The sequence below is a fragment of the Tachypleus tridentatus genome, chromosome 2 (assembly GCF_004210375.1).
Source record: "Tachypleus tridentatus isolate NWPU-2018 chromosome 2, ASM421037v1, whole genome shotgun sequence".
NCBI lineage: Eukaryota > Metazoa > Arthropoda > Merostomata > Xiphosura > Limulidae > Tachypleus > Tachypleus tridentatus.
Genome location: NC_134826.1, coordinates 143,694,806 through 143,717,244, shown reverse-complemented (window position 1 = coordinate 143,717,244; position 22,439 = coordinate 143,694,806). Strand labels below are relative to the sequence as shown.

Sequence of the window (22,439 nt, the reverse complement as noted above, 5' to 3'; positions counted from 1 at the left end):
GTTTTAAATAAAAAATCAGGTTTCAATACTTGCGATAAGTAAAGCATAGATAGCCCCCTTTTGTAGCTCGGTGCTTGAAAACAAACAATCAATTTTGACTACAAAATGATTAGATAGACATTACGTATCTCCTGAAATGATAAATTTCTACTCCATTAAAGTAATTAGCTTGCAGTAAAAACGCAAGCTGACGGTTGTTTTTGAAATGCTTCATACTCCTAGCTTTGTTACATTGTTCTATTGACGTAATAGCGTGCACAAACACGTATCATTAAAATCATTCGAAGCAATCAGTAGCAATGAATCATACTGCGTAAAAGCCAAGCGTCGGTCGGTCACACTCGATTTCTTCGAATTTCGTTAGTTACAGAAGCTTTCATTTTTCATCCTATAATACTTCCTCTTTTGATTACCCATTCCCGTCTTAGTTGCAATTAATCGCAAAGATAGACGCAATTAGCTCCGACTTTTAGACACTATTTCTGCTATATAAAAATCTGTTAAGGAAGGAGTTCCCAGGACTAAATCAGGCATGGCGTTATGTGTGCGACACCACATCATCCAGAACATTACGACGTAAAAATCTGTAGAACCCGAATAGAAAAGCCAGGAAGACGCCCGTTAAAAACAAGTAAACAAGTAGTGTAAATCTACGTTTAGGAATTATAATAATATGTTTTTGTTATAACTGATTGGAGATGTCAGTTATCTGTGGGAAAGTGGGCGAATTTTCCTCAGAATAAGAAGATGTGTACACAACCATATGATCGTAGTACGTTTTAATATATTATATAACACAATCATATGGTTTTAATCTATTATACAAAAGCACCAATGCATAGCGTGGTTGCTTGGTTGCGTATAGTGGATTCAGAAGCAATATGTAATATGTTCTTGGGAAAGAAAATTTTATATTTCCAGTTCTATACAGAATATTTTTGTTTTCCAGTGGTTCCCGCTAGCATCATACTATAATGGAAGTCTTGCTTATATGGTACTAAAAAAACCTTTTATTACGCGAAGTGTAAACCCTCAACTTCGCGAAATTTTTATCCTGTGTGCATGTAAATTTGCAATAGGGGTTACGATTTTCCCGTATTGGCTCCGTTTCCCCTCACGGAGAACTTTATTTTTCTCCATTCTTTAGGTGAAGATACGACGTCATGAATACTCCATTTACAGATCTAATGCACTGGCGCCATCTATGTAAATGTAATAATACTGTCTGTTGTATGTCCATCTAAATACTTCGCCGGGTGTGGATGGAACTTTACCAAAATTGCTATAGAGGTTCATTAGGTCCAAGGGGAAATATATACAAATTTTTAGTTTTGTATTTTGCAGTTTTTATGAGTGTTTTGTGATTTTTTCTTCCACTTCTTCGCCCCTGTAAATGGATCTTCACCAAATTTGGTATAAAGGTTTGTTGAGTCTATGAGGAGATAAATGCTAATTTACGGTTTCACATTTTGTGTCTTGGAGGGTTTTTCTTTTTTAATTATACACAAAGGAAACAGTTTTTCATGTCTTAAGATAACCTTTCATTAATCATGAATTTACATAACTTCCGTACAGGGTACGGGTGCTTCAGCTAGTTATAATAACTGTTGTTTTCCTAAGAATTTTCTAGCCAACGTTTTCAGCGTATAGATTCGTTAATTAGCTACATAAGCAATGACCGTAAGATAAAGTTGGAGGCCTAGCAAGTTTTAATAAATTCGGGAAGTATCGATTTTGTTTGTTTTTTTTGTTTTTTTGGAATTTCGCACAAAGCTACTCAAGGGCTATCTGTGCTAGCCGTCCCTAATTTAGCAGTGTAAGACTAGAGGGAAGGCAGCTAATCATCACCACCAACCGCCAACTCTTGGGCTACTCTTTTACCAACGAATAGTGGGATTGACCGTCACATTATACACCCCACTTCCAGGCCTTGGAAGTATCGAGGGACGAAGCTATGCTATAAATATAGTCATCAGTGTTTCGTTCTGGGTGAACAGCATATAGAGAATAAATATTAATAAATCGGTAGAGTTTTGGTCAGTAAGTTTTAGTCAAATAAATAAGTTAGTTTTAGTGAATTACTTGTATCAGTATCAGCCGTGAAACTGTTTATTTTTGTACGATAATCGTGGTGTTTCACTTATTCAAGTGAAGCCATCTTGTAAAAACGTTAAGCAAAAAAAAAAGAAGAGAAGATAACCCTCCCGACTAAATAAAAAAAACTTTATAAAAGTTAAAATCAACTTACAATCAATAAAAAATACCTTGCGTTTCACATATCCCATTACACCGTGGGCATGAAATAGCTGGTGGTTACTTATAAACATGTTATAACTCATTGCGAGTGCCTTGGAAAAATCAAGTAAAATAATTTCCCTTCAACTTGAATTCAAGGTAACCATTCCGAACACGTGCTGAGCCGGAACTCGGGTGCTACAAATGTAATCTATTTTCAAATTTGAGTGGTGCGGGCTACAGAAATAACGTTGTTTGTTGAAATGGCCTAGAAGGACAAAGGGGAGGGGGGGAATCGAACTTAGAATAATAAAAGCATGCCGTTTCTGACTGAGGAGTTCGTGGTGGGTTGCTGAATTATTAGATATAATGTGAAAAACAAGAACCGCAAAAGAAATCCTAATTTGTTTGTTTTTCAAACGAATTTGTCTTTTCTGTTTCTCTTTTTAAGGTTAACCAAATACATTCAGAAATAACATTTTTGTGAATGAAATAACCATTATCAACCACAATGGGTTCTACGAATCAGACTACTTGTTTTTGTAGATGTTTAGAAAAACGATGAGGTCTCGAATTAATGAGGCATATGTCACGTGTTTCAGAGTTTTTCTTCACTCTTTTTTAGATATAAAAATATATATTGGGTTGAGGAATAATTCGTGAGCGATTTTTCAAGTTAACAAAATATATTCATAAATGAAATGCTTTCGCAAAATATTTCATGTCATTTGGTAGATAATTTTTTGCTCTAATAGATGGTGTGTTTGATTTTCATATGTCTTTAATTTTTGCTTTCATTTTCAGCTCATTAAATGGAATGTCAAGTGGACAAAATTGAGCATTTTCGACACCATCTGCTTTTCGCATTTAATTTCTGGCAATTTCGTTTAAAACAATGCATACTATATACCTAGGTATTACATGAAATAAAGTATCATAATAAATGTTTTGGGTGTAATGTGTTCATGCATTGAAGTATTGTATAGTCTTGCATGTAATGCTTGAATGAAATTATTTAAAAACGCTCAAGAATTATTCCTCAACCTAATATATAACTATGCTGATCATACAGAAACGTTTAGAAGTGAAAGTAACAAATGAAAATATATATTTTTCAAACATTTTAGGCCCCGGCATGGCCAAGTGGGTTAAGGCGCTCGACTCGTAATCTGAGAATCGTTGGTTCGAATCCCCTGTCACACTAAATACGCTCGCCCTTTTAGCCGTGGGAGTGTTATAATGTCACTATCAATCCTACTATTTATTAGTAAAAGAGTAGCCCAAGAGTTGGCGGTAGGTGGTGATGACTGGCTGCCTTTCCTCTAGTCTTACACTGCTAAATTATGAATAGCTAGCACAGATATCCTTTGTGTGACTTTGCGCGAAACGGAAAACAAACAAACAACTATATAAAGAAGAAACGTCTGTCAGCCCAATATATCGGCCGTTGTGGTACCGATTCATATGCAACTTGCGCGATACAGCGGAGTTTTTTTTTCTTTTTAAAATTATTTCAGCCATATATATATATATATATATGTATATAACAGACGATGCACTACTTTGAGCGTATAATCTGATTTAGGTAGGTAGAGAACGTGTTGAGCAATAACATCGAACCACAAACAACATTGGCTGAAATTCTCCATACTGCACTTGGTTGTAAAAGGAAAACAGTGACGCAACATCACTAAATTCTTTCTAATCGGAACTCTCAGCTGCAGCTCTATAATAACCCGCAGCAAATTTCAATTTTGAATAAAACTCAAAATAAAACGTGTTTCTTCAGCTCAACAGGAGAAGACCAATAAATTTATAATAAAATTCACTGCCTTTACCGTCACAATCAATAATTTGCAGGGTCTCTACAGTTGACCAAATGAGAATATGACCTCAAGAACCAGTTTCTCGCACGTTTCAATCAGAGCGTAACGGCTCAGCATGGCCAGGTGGGTTAAGGCGTTCGACTCGTCATCTGAGGGTCGCGGGTTCGAATCCCCGTCGCACCAAACATGCTCGCCCTTTCAGCTGTGAGGCCGTTATAATGTTACGGTCAATCCTACTATTCGTTGGTAAAAGAGTAGCCCAAGAGTTGGCGGTGGGTGGTGATGACTAGCTGCCTTCTCTCTAGTCTTACACTGCTAAATTAGGAACGGCTAGTGCAGATAGCCCTTGTGTAACTTTGCGCGGATTTCAAAGCAAACCAGAACGTAAGTTACTAGAAATACGATAATCGTTCTCTGTACATATACTGTTACTAGATTATACTTAATGTTCAGAAAACTCGTTCATCAAATATTTATTTAGATGTAATCTTTATAAAAATAAATCAGTATTCCCAGTCATACGACGGTAATTTTTCTTGTACGTATACAAGTTCAACAATTGATCTTGTATCAATGTACTTAGTTATTCGATACGCACAGCGATGAAGACAAGATATCATATTATACTTAAGCAACATATCATAATCCTAATGGATCAGATATATTTTTCCTTCGGCTTATCGAGAACACGCATACCATACAAATAGCTGGACAAAACACGTAAGCATAACTGTTAGGAGACACTGTAAGAGTAGGGAGGTAAGACACATCACAAATTAGATGGTAAGAGACACCGTTAGACTAGGCGTGTAAGATACAGCATAAGCATCTGGTAAGAAACACTTAGAATAGGTTGGTAAGACACATTGTAAGCATAGCTGATAGAAACACTCTTCGAGTAAATGGGTAAAAAGCATCATAAGCATAGCTGATAGAAACACTGTTAGGGTAGGTAAGTAAGGCGTATCATATGCGTATGAAGGGTAAAATATGTTTTTTTAAAACGGAAGTAACACAATAATGGAACGCCACATTTTAAGCAACAAGAGTAGTCCAGAAGTCAACGTATGTTTCAATTATTTCTGAAACTATGTACCAGTGTTAACCTCTGATGAAAGCAAGTTGCTTACATAGATCATGATTAAAAGCACACTTGATTATTAAATATATTGGTTTTACATCCTTACGTATAAAGATTGGAGGGAATTATTACACAAGTTGAATACTCTCGACCGTAATCCTAAAAGCACCTCAAGATTTACAACTGTTATTCTAATGATAAAGCATCTTCCATTCCAGCAGCTCATTCTGTAGCTTTGTGCTTGACCATAAACAAATTAACAATCAATATGGAAAGAATAATAAAAATACTCTAAGTTCAGTCAAATATATTTCAGCGTTTCAATTTGTGGTCGTTTACCCACCCTCTTATTTCAGCTCACGTCAGTAGGCTTCGTTGTGTTCTCGTTGTTTTAATAAATTTTCGTGTATACAGTTTGACTATGTAAAAATATTATTTCTTTTGACAAGCAAGCGTATTTTGGTTCTACCACTTCTCCTTCCGTGTAACCCCCCCCCCCACTAGTACAGAGGTATGTCTCCGGATTTACAACGCTAAAATCAGGGGTTCGATTCCCCTCGGTGGGTTCGGCAGATAGCCCGATGTTGCTTTGCCATAAGAAACACACACACACACACACTCATTCAGTGTAACGCTTTAGAGGATTGAATCCACAAGATAATACAGGTCGATAAATATGGATTTTATATTGAACCAAATGAAGTAAACAAAATTCTAAAGCAGAGTAATGTGTCCTAAAATGTCTTATAGATGAAATATAAGCATAGTTAAACAGTGACAGTAGGCAAAGAAAGGTCTCGTCAGACAAGCCTGAATCCAGACGGTCATAGTTTAGACGAAGACAAAAAGCAAGCTTTGTCACGAAAGAGGTGATTAACAGGTTTGGGGGTACGTGACATAGCGATTTAATCGTGTATTTGACATATCTATAGAATACTAAATAAGCAAGAGGTGTATATTTTCATAAGAAATATTAGTATAAATAAAATCAAGGTGACCTTTATATAAACTTCAACAGTTGATTTTGGTGGTTTCTATGAATGTCGTATGTGAACGAGATAGTGTACAATGATAAATCGCACTGATAAGTTAAATCTGTTCTTATTAACTGTGCAATATATATACGGTCTGTACTTGTTTCTTGTTTTAATGTTTGTTGTCGCAAAAAATAACCTTCGAGTGAGTGGCGTGTTTATAGTGAAAGAGCAGTTCATTGTTTAAATTTTGTGCACTGCTACATGAGGACTTTCTGGACTAGCCATCTCTAATCTAGCAGTGTAAGGCTAAAGGGAAGGCAGCTACTCATCACCGCCCACGGTCAACTCTTGAGCTACTCTTTTAGCAACGAATAGCGGGATTGACCGTCACATTATAACTCCCTCACGGTTGAAAGGGCGAGCATGTTTGATGTGATGGGGATTCGAGCCCACGACCCTCAGATTACGAGTTAAACGCGCTAATCACATGGCTTTACTGAGCCTAGGGGAAGAGAAATGGGAAGAGAGGGAATTGACCACACTAAATTACAACTTAATGTCCTCCTATTTACCACAATATAGATTATTCGGTTAGAATTTACCTCAATATATATTATGTATTTTGAATTATTTACTTTAATTAACTACTGTCAACACTATCATCACGCTCAACTAATACGAGATACCATCTTTAAATATTATTGTAAGTGTTATTTGAAATATACGTTTAGAGGTTGTTCATTTATGGCTAAAGGTTACAATCAAAGAACCTATATCCCTCCCTAGGAAAAGACTGACATACACGCCACCTGCTTAAAGGATTCTCTACAGCAGTAAATAAATATTTTGGATAAAAATTAAACATTTAATCAGTTATATTATACCTACTTAGCTGCCGCCTAATGCTGTAATTTATTGTACAACACATCTGGAGAAACAACTGGAAACTAAATAACCTTATATTTGACATACTGGTCAACTGCAAAACCTATAAAGGTTCTAACATCTGGAATTTCATTTTAATACTTGTATCTCGTGATGACGAGAAACCAACTTGAAGTGAAAATGTATCTCAGGATGGCTGGTATGGGTATTAACGCTTTTACTGATAAAGCAGAAAACAACGTTTCGACCTTCTTAGGTCATCATCGAAATCCAGCTGGGTCCTTAAGTTGCTGCGTCAGTGAGTGAGAGAACTTTCGGCAATGACCCATCCATCCGGGTCCTTAAGTTGCTGCTTTTTGCTTGTCAGTGAGTGATAATACTCTAAGCAATGTCCCATCCATCTAGGTCCTCAAGTTGATTATTTTTGCTGGTCAGTGAGTGAGAGAACTTTCGGCAACGTCCCATCCATCTTGGTCCTCAAGTTGATTCTTTTTGCTGGTCAGTGAGTGAGAGAACTTTCGGCAATGAACCATCCATCTGGGTTAGCGATAGAACTTTACACAATGTCCTATTTAGCTAGATCCATAGTTCTTTTTATTTTATCATTATTTTCAGATGAAGACAGCTTTTCTGAAAAAAAAGTAATTTCGTTTATAGATTCTATGTTGTAGTTGTATCACAATATGTTTCCTAAACAGTTAATTAAGACAGCTGTTTTCTGGGTAAATTTTTTTTTAATTTCGCACAAAGCTACTCGAGGGCTATCTGTGCTAGCCGTCCCTAATTTAGTAGTGTAAGACTAGAGGGAAGGCAGCTAGTCATCACCACCCACCGCCAACTCTTGGGCTACTCTTTTACCAACGAATAGTGGGATTGACCGTAACATTATAACGCTCTCCACGGCTGAAAGGGCGAGCATGTTTGGCGCGACGGGGATGCGAACCCGCGACTCTCAGATTACGAGTCGCACGCCTCAACACGCTTGGCCATGCCGGGCCTTCTGGGTAAGAAATAGTGTGTTAGTAAACCTAATAGTGGGAACGGCCATAATTCTTAGCCTGTTTGTTGAATTGAAAACTTATATATTTATTATTCCTGTACCTATTAATGGTAATAAATACACACAGGAAATAGTTTTAAGGAAAATTTATTCGTCAAGAATATTTTTCTTGCAAGTAGTTTTATCTTCTGTATTACAGCGGAAGTTACAAAATTTTTGTTTGTTGGTAATTAGGCACAAAGCTGCACAATGGGATATCTGTGTTCTGCCTATCACGGGAATCAAGCCTCGCTTTTTACAAGAACACATAATATAGATTTATACTATTATAGATGTCACGTTGCCACAGGTTCTTAAAAGCAGAATATTATTTTCTATTTCTAGAACATAAATTAATCGAATTATCCCATGTGTCTCATATTCAACTGTTAGTAGTATTTGTTTGTTTTACCGAATTATCACAACTTGCATCAGTTATCTTTATTTTGTCTTTTCGCGTTAATTGAGAATATAATAAATTTGTAGATCATAGCTTCAGAAAAATGGTTGTAACAGACTTTTCTCTTTGAAAATTTAAGCCTGTGGCGTTTATAGATACTGTTTACCTCTGGATTCATGCTTGGAAAAAGCAAACCATATTAATTGGAAATGAAGAAATTACGCTTAAAGTGGAGAGGGAGAAATTAATGAGAAGGACAGTTGACCTGAGAGGTCAAATATCAAATTATATTAGAAGAAAGCAAGGTATATGACATTGATTCTGGAGAAGATGGAAACGCTGAAACCTCTAAAACCATTACTACTATATATAGCCTGTTTTTTTTCATACTTCATGGATTTAAAATCTGAAAAAAAAACCCATTTTGAATAGTAGAGTCAAGTAGTTTATTTCCACCAATCAGCTCCTTCGGGGACGTAGTATTTCAAAATTTGACACAATGCCTAAAGAGGTCATTTTTTCGGGACCAGGGTTTTTATAAAGCATACTGTGTTAATATTAAGTGTGTTTTAAAAGTTTAATGTCTGTTCTTTTTGCTCATTTCATAAATAACATTTCATTACGATTAAGGTTGTCTGGTTATATAAAATATTTGTCGGACAGTAGTTTTGTAACCTGACACCAAGGCCAAAGCGCCAACTCTTCAGAGGCCAGTTTGATGATCAAAACAGCATGTCCTTGATCGCACCCAGAAACTCGTGTGGGATCCTTGAGGCCACTCTGATTTCTTCCCACGTATGTAAATTCCACGTGCCTTTCCTTTGGAAGCTACACCGATAAAACCTTGAGCTTACGGCTGTACTGACTCACGTGACTGTGTTCTTAAAGAGAAAACTGTAGAGATACAGACCACCGTTTGACAGGTAGTTGTCGATATCATATCAGGGATTTTAAAACGCCATTTTTAAAGGTATTAGGATCTTAAGTTTGGGCAAGATGTGTTAACCTACTATTCGGTTGTTTGGACCATTTTCATGGTTAGCATGTTATTTCAGCCGCGCAGGTGCATTTGCAAAATACAGCATTTAACAAAACTGTTAAGGTTAGTAACGTTTTAAGAATTCTTTTGAAAAACTAAATACTCGGAGCCCAAATGAGATGCTTATCCACACGTCCAAAATTACGGTTATGTGTATCTTTCTACTTCGATTTTATATAAAACATGTGAGGTACGAAGAACGTAGAAACTATACTTGGCGACGCAGAGACCCTTCTTTTCAGAAATTAGATTTCTACACACACATAATGTACTAAACAAATACAACATAAAATGTGACAGACTTGGCAACCCTATGTCCCTTATTTTAGTAAGTTCCATTTTCAACGATGTATCAAACAAGTTTGATAATGCTCTGTTCTTGACTTTAGGAGGTATCTTTTCGACAGTTCAGTAAGCAGGTATCACCTCTTAAATAGTACATCAGACAAATTTGGCCAAACTGTTGTTCCTCATTTCAGGAATTACTGTCCAACGAGTAAAGAAACCGAGTTCGTGACTCTGAAATCTTCCAAGTTTCAAACTGTCTTGCAGATAGAATTAAAAAACAACTATGCTTTTCCTTTCCCCAATTATTGTACGAACACTGTAGCAAACACACATGTTGACTAGTGATCCATTTCAAAACGACTGTTATTAAACAAACATATTAGTGACAAACTTCCCAGCTGTTATTAAACAAAATTATTGGTCACAAACTTCTCAGTTGTTATTAAATAAAATTATTGGTCACAAACTTCTCAGCTGTTATTAAATAAAATTATTGGTCACAAACTTCCCAGCTGTTATTAAATAAAATTATTGGTCACAAACTTCCCGGCTGTTATTAAATAAAATTATTGGTCACAAACTTCTCAGCTGTTATTAAATAAAATTATTGGTCACAAACTTCCCGGCTGTTATTAAATAAAATTATTGGTCACAAACTTCCCAGCTGTTATTAAATAAAATTATTGGTCACGAACTTCCCGGCTGTTATTAAAAAAAATTATTGGTCACGAACTTCCCAGCTGTTATTAAAAAAAATTATTGGTCACGAACTTCCCGGCTGTTATTAAATAAAGTTATTGGTTACAAATTTCCCGGCTGTTATTAAATAAAGTTATTGGTTACAAATTTCCCGGCTGTTATGAAATAAAGTTATTGGTCACGAACTTCCCGGCTGTTATTAAACAAACGTACTGGTCACAAACTTCCCGGCTGTTATTAAATAAAGTTATTGGTCACAAACTTCCCGGCTGTTATTAAATAAAATTACTGGTCACAAACTTCCCGGCTGTTATTAAACAAACTTACTGGTCACAAACTTCCCGGCTGTTATTAAACAAACTTACTAGTCACAAACTTCTCGGCTGTTATTAAATAAAATTACTGGTCACGAACTTCCCGGCTGTTATTAAATAAAGTTATTGGTCACAAATTTCCCGGCTGTTATTAAATAAAATTACTGGTCACAAACTTCCCGGCTGTTATTAAACAAACTTACTGGTCACAAACTTCCCGGCTGTTATTAAACAAACTTACTGGTCACAAACTTCTCGGCTGTTATTAAACAAACTTACTGGTCACTAGTTTCTTCGGTTAGTAGCTATTGTCTAATTCAAACAATCAAATACACACCGATGTCCCAAGCTTGTTTCTCACTCATTTAAGCCACTACCAAACATAAGATAAAACGTCTTTACTCTGGCTAATACAACTCGTACCGTGGATTATTTCTTCTGTGCTGTCTGTCGTTCTGTGTTTTTAATTATATGCTTGAAAAGTAGATAATATTTGTTGTTAAATAGCCACAGATATTAAAATATCTTGAGAGTGAACTATGGCGCATAGTACCAAAATACCAACACTGAAGAATATCGCCATTACTATGTACTACATAATAAATTTCCAACTCCTGGTAATATAAATTAAAATTGTAACGTTTGCTTGTGTGTTTTGTTTTATTTCTAGTTGTAGAACATCTTGTCAATGTGCCATATTATTAACTTCCCATGAGATGTTTACCTATTATTACTTATTATTATTTTAAGTTTTTAGTGTAGATATTTTCCTGCTAAATATTCCCTTTCTTGCACCTCAAAGTATAATAGTAGGAGCCCAATACACTTGTTTTATATTATAAATAAATAAGACGTAATAAGATAATAAAAATGGATAGAGGCCCGGCATGGCCAGGTAGTTAAGGCACTCGACTCGTAATTTGAGAGTTGCGGGTTCGAATCCCCGTTACACCAAACATGCTCGCCCTTTTAGCCCTGTGGGTGTTATAATGTGCGGTCAATCCCACTATTCGTTGGTAAAAGAGTAGCCTAAAAGCAGGTGGTGGGTGGTGATCACTAGCTGCCTTCCCTCTAGTCTTACACTGCTAAATTAGGGATGGCTAGCGCAGATAGCCCTCGTGTAGTTTTGCGCGAAATTCAAAAATAAACAAACAAACGAGCACATGCAGGGAGAGAATCCGAACCCCTGACCCTGAAGTTGTAAATCGAGTTGTCCTTATCACCAGATCATTGCCAGACAAAATAAAGTGAGAGAACACTCAGTAACATGTCAGACCTACTTGCACGACTCACATCTGGTAGCACACTGTAGATCTTCCCAACTGGCGTTTCGGAGTTAAAATCTTAAAATGAAATACAAAATTCGTCATCTAAACCTTTCAAATTCAAATATAGTACCGTGTAAAATCCGAAAGGGGGTGTCCCTCTCTCTATAATCTTTTAATATGACATTGTGTGTGTGCGTGTGTTATTCTTATAGCAGAGCCACATCAGGCTATCTGCTAAGTCCACCGAGGGGAATCTAACCCCTGATTTTAACGTTGTAAATACATAGATTTGCATCTGTACTAACGGGGGGTGACTTTTTGTTGCTTTACGATTTTATTTTCAATTATTGTGTCTCATTTACCTAGGAAATTAAGGGGGTTCGAATCAATTACACCTTTCTTTACAGAATGTCGAAATTAAAAGCACGCGACATCAAATTGCACACACTATCCGTCAGCATTCTGACTATAAAAATTTCACCACGAATTACACTCCACCTAATATTTCCGGTAAAAGCTTCCTGTTGTTCGCAATACAGAAAAACGCCCTCTGACGTAATTTGAATATTTTAATTGTTCACATACGCCTTAAATGAAACTAACGTCCGCCTAATGGTTTTAGCAAGTAACTCAAAGTCGATCAGAAATGGTAATGATGAATTACAATAAGAAACGTTTATTTGATAATTTCAAAGGGATTTGTGGCGATTTCTCTTTTTGAGTGCCTAAATTAAAAACTTTGAATTACAAACGTACAAAGTGAACAGGCATCGAGAAACGCACGACTGGATGTCATCACATGTTGTTTATTTAGAACATTCTAATATGCAATTCATTTATTACCCAGACTGTTTAATGAAACAGTTTAATATATCACACACGAATAGAGCTTTTAATATGGTAAAATGAACGTAACATTTCAAACGTTGGAATATAAGATCTCAAAAACATATTTTATCTTGAAATGTTTCGGATAATTGCTTTTAAAATCTTTGGCTTAATAATAAAATTATATATATTCACGTAAACTTCTGAAATAGTAAATAATGTTTTATGTAAAGTTAATTAACACTCAGTCCTTACACAGTGAAAACATGCACTGTTGCACTTGTTCTTTGTATTGAATGAAAAGTTATTTGTCTGTCGTTGTCCATAATTTTAAACTCTTAACCAGGGGGAAAGCAGCCAGTCATTAGCACCTTATCACCCACAATCTAATGTGTTTGTCTTGACTTATTTATCGAATCACAGATGAGAAAGGGGGTGTCCCTCTCTCTATAATATTGCAAAGATTTCAACTGTTTCATCAAATCCAACATTTATAGCTCACCACAAGACCAACTGTCTCCCAGAGTAACGTAAGACAAATTCATTTACGTGTAGCTTTAACATAGCAAAGAATATAGAACAAGTTGATTCACATGTAGCCCTAACACAGCAATACACAGGTAACTCTGACACAGGATATACTAAATGACAAGTCAGCCTTTATTTACTTACAATCAGAATGGTATATTCAAGGCACACAGTCAAGATACTTCATATTTTTATTTTCCCATTCTACTATTACCGTACATATTTGGAGAAGACAGAGAGACGGGCATTCATTACGACTCTCATGGCTAGTCCAATTTCAAATTAGCCATTATAAGGGTGTTTCTACCAGCCGTACTTTGAGAAAAATGCAGAACGAAGTAGTAGAAATCTATACTAGGAGCTATCTGCTGAGCCCACCGATAGGAATCGAACCACTGATTTTAGCGTTATAAATCTGAAGACATTCCGCTGTACTAGCGAAAGGCGTATACAGTGGAGCGCCATTAAGCCGCGGACCAGTAAACCGCGAAATCGCTTAAGCCGCTGTAGCAAGTCTTGTCCCAAAATTTTTGATGTATTAAATCATTAAAAAAATGTGAAATAAAATGGTTTGAAATGTATTTTATTTGTTTTTTCTTATTGTTTAACTGCCAGTTAATAAATTCGGTGTTAAAAATTTAATAATTTATGCAACTGCGCAATATCGCTACCACGAGATTTAAAATGGCGGCCCACATGTAACACGGGAAGACGAAATTTTACAGGGAAAAGCGAACAATCGCAATGCCTTGGTCGTTTGTGTTAAAACGGCACTTGTCAATTGTATTTGAATAGTCTATACATTAATATTATAATGATCACGCAATGGCCCGGATGAGGCTCCTCGGCGGAGCTGTTGGCGACTTCGGCTTTTTTAGTCACAAAGGTTTAAGCCGCGGTTAAGCAGGTTGACCCCCCAAATACCGCGGCTTAACGGCGCTCCACTGTATTTATAATAAGTTGTTGTTTTTTTCATTACTCAGTCAAACCATTTCGGAACTTTTACGTTACAACCATCTTTTGTATACACCATTTTTAACAGTCCTTCGGGAAGAGCTTTATTACTTCCTTTGGGAAGATATTTTACTGAAACAATTTATAAATAACTTGAGTCACAGATTATCCACTTGGGTAATGTGTCTTATTACCAAACTTTCTTCAATCACTGTAAAAATATTCCAATTCGCATTCATAAGAAATTAAAAACTGTCGTGCGAGGCGTTATTTAGCTCTTGGCCTGCCAGATCCAGATGGTTAGGGCACTCGACTCGCAGTCTAAGAGTCGTGGGTTCGAGTCTCCGTCCCACCAAACATTCTCGCTTTTTCAGCCGTGGGGGCGTTATAATTAGACGGTCAATTCACTATTCGTTAGTAAAATAGCAACCCAAGAGTTGACGGTGAGTGGCGGTGACTGGCTGCCTTCCATCTAGTCTTTCACAGCTAAATTAGGGATGGCTAGCGTATAGAGCCCTCGCGTATCTTTACGCAAAATGCGAAACAAAACAAACCAATCATGGAGTTCCCTCCCGTGTAGGATTGTGTTACTTCACCAATTCAAGTTCTCGGTTATTATTTGACTAGCAAGGCACACAGGAAATATTCATGTTATAATACACAGTCACATTTCTGGTTGTTTTAAACCATATGCTGTAATTGTTTTTCTGGACGGGTCTATATCTCTAAGACAACACAAAGATTGTTTTTATCCGTGAGAGTTGACAGAAGGGTATTTTCTTTTGACTTTGGAGGAAAATTGTTTATTTCTGTTTGGGGAGTGAACGAATTTTCAAAAATAATAATATTTAACTTTATATATGACTTGTCTGTATAATTCAGTGTTGTGCAAAATTTGTATTTAACGCCCCCTTTTAAACGTGTTTCCAGCGCCCATTCTTTGCATCACATATAACCTGCTTGTGTTTGTGTGCGTGTGTGTATATATATATATATATATGTATATACTCTATATTCCATTCTTTCCGTGTTAATTGCTTATTCTATATTGCGTAACAGTAGTAATACTTCTATTTTTAAGTATAATCTACATTCTCCATGCCGACTCTATGCCGCCCCCAGGGCGTTGCCCCACAGTTTACATAAACACGGGTATAAATGACTTAGCTTCTGATCATTTGAATTCCTAACTTTTCTAAGTTCGTAGTTTACAGTGGTAAACACTGATTTCAATTATTTCATAAAACCTCTCTGATTATATATTAAAAGTGTAGTTTTAGTTCATAGCTCTTTTATATAGATAGATATTACAACACAAAATATATGTCAACTGTTTCCTCATATTTACATTCTATACCACACATACACAAACCTTTAGTGATATTCGTTCCTGTGCAATAGTACAGTTCGATCTATTATATATTAACCCTAGAAATACCGATGGACTTCATCTGATTTTCAAAGACATTTTTTCTAAGCTAGATTGCCTTACAGTCCATGACAATGCTTGTTACAAGGACTCCTTACAGTCCATAACAATGCTTGTTACAAGGACTCCTTAGAGTCCATGACAATGCTTGTTACAAGGACTCCTTAGAGTTCACGACAATGCTTGTTACAAGAACTCCTTAGAGTTCACGACAATGCTTGTTACAAGAACTCCTTAGAGTTCACGACAATGCTTGTTACAAGAACTCCTTAGAGTTCACGACAATGCTTGTTACAAAGACTCCTTAGAGTTCACGACAATGCTTGTTACAAGGACTCCTTAGAGTTCACGACAATGCTTGTTACAAGGACTCCTTACAGTTCACGACAATGCTTGTTACAAGAACTCCTTAGAGTTCACGACAATGCTTGTTACAAGGACTCCTTAGAGTTCACGACAATGCTTGTTACAAAGATTCCTTAGAGTTCACGACAATGCTTGTTACAAGGACTCCTTACAGTTCACGACAATGCTTGTTACAAGAACTCCTTAGAGTTCACGACAATGCTTGTTACAAGAACTCCTTAGAGTTCACGACAATGCTTGTTACAAAGACTCCTTAGAGTTCACGACAATGCTTGTTACAAAGACTCCTTAGAGTTCACGACAATGCTTGTTACAAGGACTCCTTAGAGTTCACGACAATGCTTGTTACAAAGATTCCTTAGAGTTCACGACAATGCTTGTTACAAAGACTCCTTACAGTTCACGACAATGCTTGTTACAAAGACTCCTTAGAGTTCACGACAATGCTTGTTACAAAGACTCCTTAGAGTCCATGACAATATTTGCTACAATGACTCCTTATAGTTCATGATAATGTTTGTTACAAGGATTCTTTTAGAGTCCATAACAATGTTTGTTACAAGAACTTCAGAATCCATGACAGTGTTTGTTACAAGACTCTGTAGAGTCCGTCGCAATATTTGTCAGAAGGACTCGTCAGGGTCCAAGACAATGCTTGTTACAAGGATTCTTTAGAGTCCATGACAATACTTTTTACAAGGACTGTAACATCTCATGACCTGTATAGAAATATTAACAAAATATAGAAGGATCCTACATTTAATACACAAATTACAGGTAGAGCCATCTATCTATTTCATATAGAAAATTACTGATTTCACCATCTGTGTGTGTCGGTTATTTAGAATATGTGAACCCCAAGTGTTAATAACAAGATTAAACCAACACTTCAGTTTGAGGATTATAGATGGGAAACCCCCAAGTGTTAATAACGAGATTAAACTAACACTCCAGTTTGAGGGTTATAGATGGGAACCCCCAAGTGTTAATAACAAGATTAAACTAACACTCCAGTTTGAGGGTTATAGATGGGAAACCCCCCCAAGTTTGTGGGAAACCCCAAGTGTTAAACAAGATTAAACTAACACTTCAGTTTGAGGGTTATAGATGGGAAACCCCAAGTGTTAATAACGAGATTAAATTAACACTTCAGATTAAATTAACACTCCAGTTTGAGGGTTATAGATGGGAAACCCCCAAGTGTTAATAACAAGATTAAACTAACACTCCAGTTTGAGGGTTATAGATGGGAAACCCCCAAGTGTTAATAACAAGATTAAACTAACACTCCAGTTTGAGGGTTATAGATGGGAAACCCCCAAGTGTTAATAACGAGATTAAACTAACACTTCAGTTTGAGGGTTATAGATGGGAAACCCCCAAGTGTTAATAACAAGATTAAACTAACACTCCAGTTTGAGGGTTATAGATGGGAAACCCCAAGTGTTAATAACGAGATTAAACTAACACTTCAGTTTGAGGGTTATAGATGGGAAACCCCCAAGTGTTAATAACAAGATTAAACTAACACTTCAGTTTGAGGGTTATAGATGGGAAACCCCCAAGTGTTAATAACGAGATTAAACTAACACTTCAGTTTGAGGGTTATAGATGGGAAACCCCCAAGTGTTAATAACAAGATTAAACTAACACTTCAGTTTGAGGGTTATAGATGGGAAACCCCAAGTGTTAATAACGAGATTAAACTAACACTTCAGTTTGAGGGTTATAGATGGGAAACCCCCAAGTGTTAATAACAAGATTAAACTAACACTTCAGTTTGAGGGTTATAGATGGGAAACCCCCAAGTGTTAATAACAAGATTAAACTAACACTTCAGTTTGAGGGTTATAGATGGGAAACCCCCAATTGTCAATAACCAGATTAAACTAACACTTCAGTTTGAGGGTTATAGATGGGAAACCCCCAAGTGTTAATAACGAGATTAAACTAACACTCCAGTTTGAGGGTTATAGATGGGAAACTCCCAAGTGTTAATAACAAGATTAAACTAACACTTCAGTTTGAGGGTTATAGATGGGAAACCCCCAAGTGTTAATAACAAGATTAAACTAACACTTCAGTTTGAGGGTTATAGATGGGAAACCCCCAAGTGTTAATAACAAGATTAAACTAACACTCCAGTTTGAGGGTTATAGATGGGAAACCCCCAAGTGTTAATAACAAGATTAAACTAACACTCCAGTTTGAGGGTTATAGATGGGAAACCCCCAAGTGTTAATAACAAGATTAAACTAACACTCCAGTTTGAGGGTTATAGATGGGAAACCCCCAAGTGTTAATAACAAGATTAAACTAACACTTCAGTTTGAGGGTTATAGATGGGAAACCCCCAAGTGTTAATAACAAGATTAAACTAACACTTCAGTTTGAGGGTTATAGATGGGAAACCCCCAAGTGTTAATAACGAGATTAAACTAACACTTCAGTTTGAGGGTAATAGATGGGAAACCCCCAAGTGTTAATAACGAGATTAAACTAACACTTCAGTTTGAGGGTTATAGATGGGAAACCCCCAAGTGTTAATAACAAGATTAAACTAACACTCCAGTTTGAGGATTATAGATGGGAAACCCCAAGTGTTAATAACAAGATTAAACTAACACTCCAGTTTGAGGATTATAGATGGGAACCCAATTAATAACTAAATAAAACTGAAAGAAAGTTCTGTTTGAAAACCCCGCAAACAAGGATATACAATAAATTAACAAAAAAAAACAAGAAACGAGAAATATCTATGCAGCGTTAACAAGTTTACATACGAGTCGGATATACCAGGTAAAGACAGGAATGCATCAATATGTTTTATAAAAGGAATTCGAAAGGAAATTATTTATTAGCAACTGTAAGTGCTGGATATGTGATGTCACTCGTATTTGTTTTAAGTTACGTCTCAGATGTTTCTTTCATGTGTTACGAATGCATAAAAAAGGTCGCTAATTAGTTGGAATCATTGTGAACAATGTGATTATTTATTATTTATACTCAGAAAGTTTCAGATTCATAATTTGGGCAAGTTACCAACTAGGCCATGCACAGCTCTACACAAAAAAGTAGAATTTTAATAGACCACCAGATGGCTTACACACATTACCTATATTTACTATACAGCGAATTTAATGACGTAACTAGTTGACAAGCCAGAATTGCATAAAGCATCTAATATATATAACACTGTATTTAAATTGGATCTTTTATATCATGGAGCCATTGTTAACAGGTGTGGGGAATAAAGGTGACCACTAATATAATAAAGATGTAGGAATGACATAAATTACATGGGATAAACTCAATGAGTGAATAACTCTTACTATTTTTATACGTTTTAGAACTGTGTGAAATGCGTTTTCAAATTAAGTTCACCTAATTGGTTATGTTAGTTCAATGTATATGCCATATTTAATAACCGAATTAAAGACTTGGAAATAGTGGCATACCACAGAAGCACACTTCTCGAACATCATGCTCCACCTCCAAGGATGACATGAACATACTTGAAATTGACACTTTGGAAAATAAAACTGCCATTCATTTCCTTCAACAACGAATCGGGTTGAAAATATTGAGCCTTATTTATATCAGATAATAAGTCAGGCAGTTCCCAGTAGTTAATATATAAGGCTGAATATTGAAGGGTCCAGAGTTTCAGACGTAATTACACTAAACATAATCTGTATCCGCAGATGTGGGTGCATTATAAAAGTAGTAATTAATTATGTTTTTTGTCGTTAAATAAGAGCAACCGATCCTACTGACGGCAGACGCTACCGGCTCCTTATACCGATCGGTAGTTCAAAATAAAGGTTTTACTACTTCGACTTCAAATTTCTCTGACGTAACCTTTTACCCCAAGTGCCGCATAAGATGTCTTTAAAGTTGATAAAACACAGTTTCTCTTCGATAATAAAACATTTGGTTTCTAGTAATATTTACCAATTTCTTTTGATACCGTCTCTCACCAGTAAGGTCCAAGTACTGTAATATACTTAGCAGGCAAATAAATAAATGAGAGAAAATAAAAATGGCGAAGTCCTCCTCAATTTTATGTTAAATACATCAACAATTATTGATTTTACAAAGTTCAATTAAGGGCAATATTGAATATCTTTTTGTATATATATTTATTTATTATTAAACGCCTTGTATTGTTTGTTTGTTTTTGAATTTCGCACAAAGCTACTCGAGGGCTATCTTATTTTGTAGTTTTGTAGTTAATACCAAATAGCAGCAACCAGAGACCTATGTTTCTCTCACATATTTAAATTTGTGACGTCATGAGTATTTTCTTTTCAAAGAACTACAACCAAGTATTTGCTGGTGGTAGATAGCGCATGGCGAGTTACACGTGGCACATTAATTTAGCTCAAATCGGTTCGTTGTAATTATTCGTACGTTTACCGATAACGAGGCGTTCACCTCACGAGTACGGTAGTTCCAGAGAGAAACAACTGCTCCTGGATATTTCACGCATTGTGATTATTTTTCCTAATTTAGAAAATTTTCCAGTTAATTGTTACTACATTAACAATAGTACATTCTCGGCTGAAAGATCTTGTAGTTTGTTGTCTGCCCGTCAGTCATTAGACATTAAAATGACACCACATACGGGACGCTTAACTTTAATATATGTACTGTCATGACGTCAGTAAAACGTGCGCAGGCCATAAATCATGAGTAGAATTATGTACTCTGTAGGCTACAACAAAGAATAATATAGGAACATCGAAAGCAAGAAATAAAATTATTTGTTGTATCTAGTTTTGGTTTTACATTCTCTTGAAGCAGAACACATTTGGGAACACTGTGCAAGCATATGTAATATATAGATTAATGCTCATATCAAATATTTTCTATTCACACTGTTTAAGTGCCCTCTACTTGAATCGATAACAAAAAATAAATATTGTAGCATTTATAAGATATTAGACTGTTTACTTTCTAAAGAAGCTTTTAAACTTTGAGTGTCAAAAATAAATCAGATTTTGTTGTCATAACAACTGTTACTTGTGGTTTCTAATTCAAATAAAAAAGACATAAAAATAAACAACAACTGAAAATAAACGGTTCGTTTGTTCAAAAATACAATAAATATTTCATACAAAAATATTACTTTAGCACTAGGTTCCAGCAAAATAAAATAACAAAAACCGATAAATAATAGAAATCAAACTGAGAAACCTCTACGTTAAACTTTAGTACTCACCACACCATGAATTATCATTTAACAGTGCTGGACCATAAGAAATATCATGAATTACCAATTAACAGTGCTGGACCATAAGGAATATCATGAATTACCAATTAACAGTACTGGACCATAAGGAATATCATGAATTAGTAATTAACAGTGTTGGACCATAAGGAATATCATGAATTACCAATTAACAGTGCTGGACCATAAGGAATATCATGAATTATCAATTAACAGTGATGGACCATAAGGAATATCATGAATTATCATTTAACAGTACTGGGCCATAAGGAATATCATGAATTATCAATTAACAGTGCTGGACCATAAGGAATATCATGAATTATCAATTAACAGTGCTGGACCATAAGGAATATCAAGAATTAGTAATTAACGGTGCTGGACCATAAGGAATATCATGAATTATCAATTAACAGTGCTGGGTCATAAGGAATATCATGAATTATCAATTAACAGTGCTGGGTCATAAGGAATATCATGAATTATCAATTAACAGTGCTGGTCCATAAGGAATATCATGAGTTATCAATTAACTGTGCTGGACCATAAGGAATATCATGAATTACCAATTAAAAGTGCTGGACCATAAGGAATATCATGAATTATCAATTAACTGTGATGGACCATAAGGAATATCATGAATTATCAATTAACAGTGCTGAGCCATAAGAAATATCATGAATTATTAATTAACAGTGCTGGGCTATAAGGAATATCAAGAATTATTAACTAACAGTGCTGAGCCATAAGGAACATCATGAATTATCAATTAACAGTGCTGGGTCATAAGGAATCATTGATGTTATTTACCTTTTTTAAATAATTTTGATTCTAGTTTTACAAACATTATCGAATTTATGTACTCGAATCGAAACCATAAATTTATGGTTTCTAGTTTATTTTCTATCTCTGCCTCCAATGCAAGAGAGAAAGAAAAGAGAGAAAGTTAGAAGAGGGAAAGCGACTTGTACCTTCACTGATAGGGTAATAAATGTCTCGCGAAACTTGTTTATAAGTAGAACACACACGTTTCTCTTCGATGTGACAAGG

At 35.8% G+C, this 22,439-nt stretch overlaps 1 protein-coding gene across 1 annotated transcript in view; it reads left to right on the top strand.

Moving 5' to 3' along the window:
• Window positions 1-22,439, top strand: part of LOC143245276 (uncharacterized) — an 88,641-nt gene that overhangs the window by 9,304 nt on the left and 56,898 nt on the right. The window lies entirely within an intron of this gene.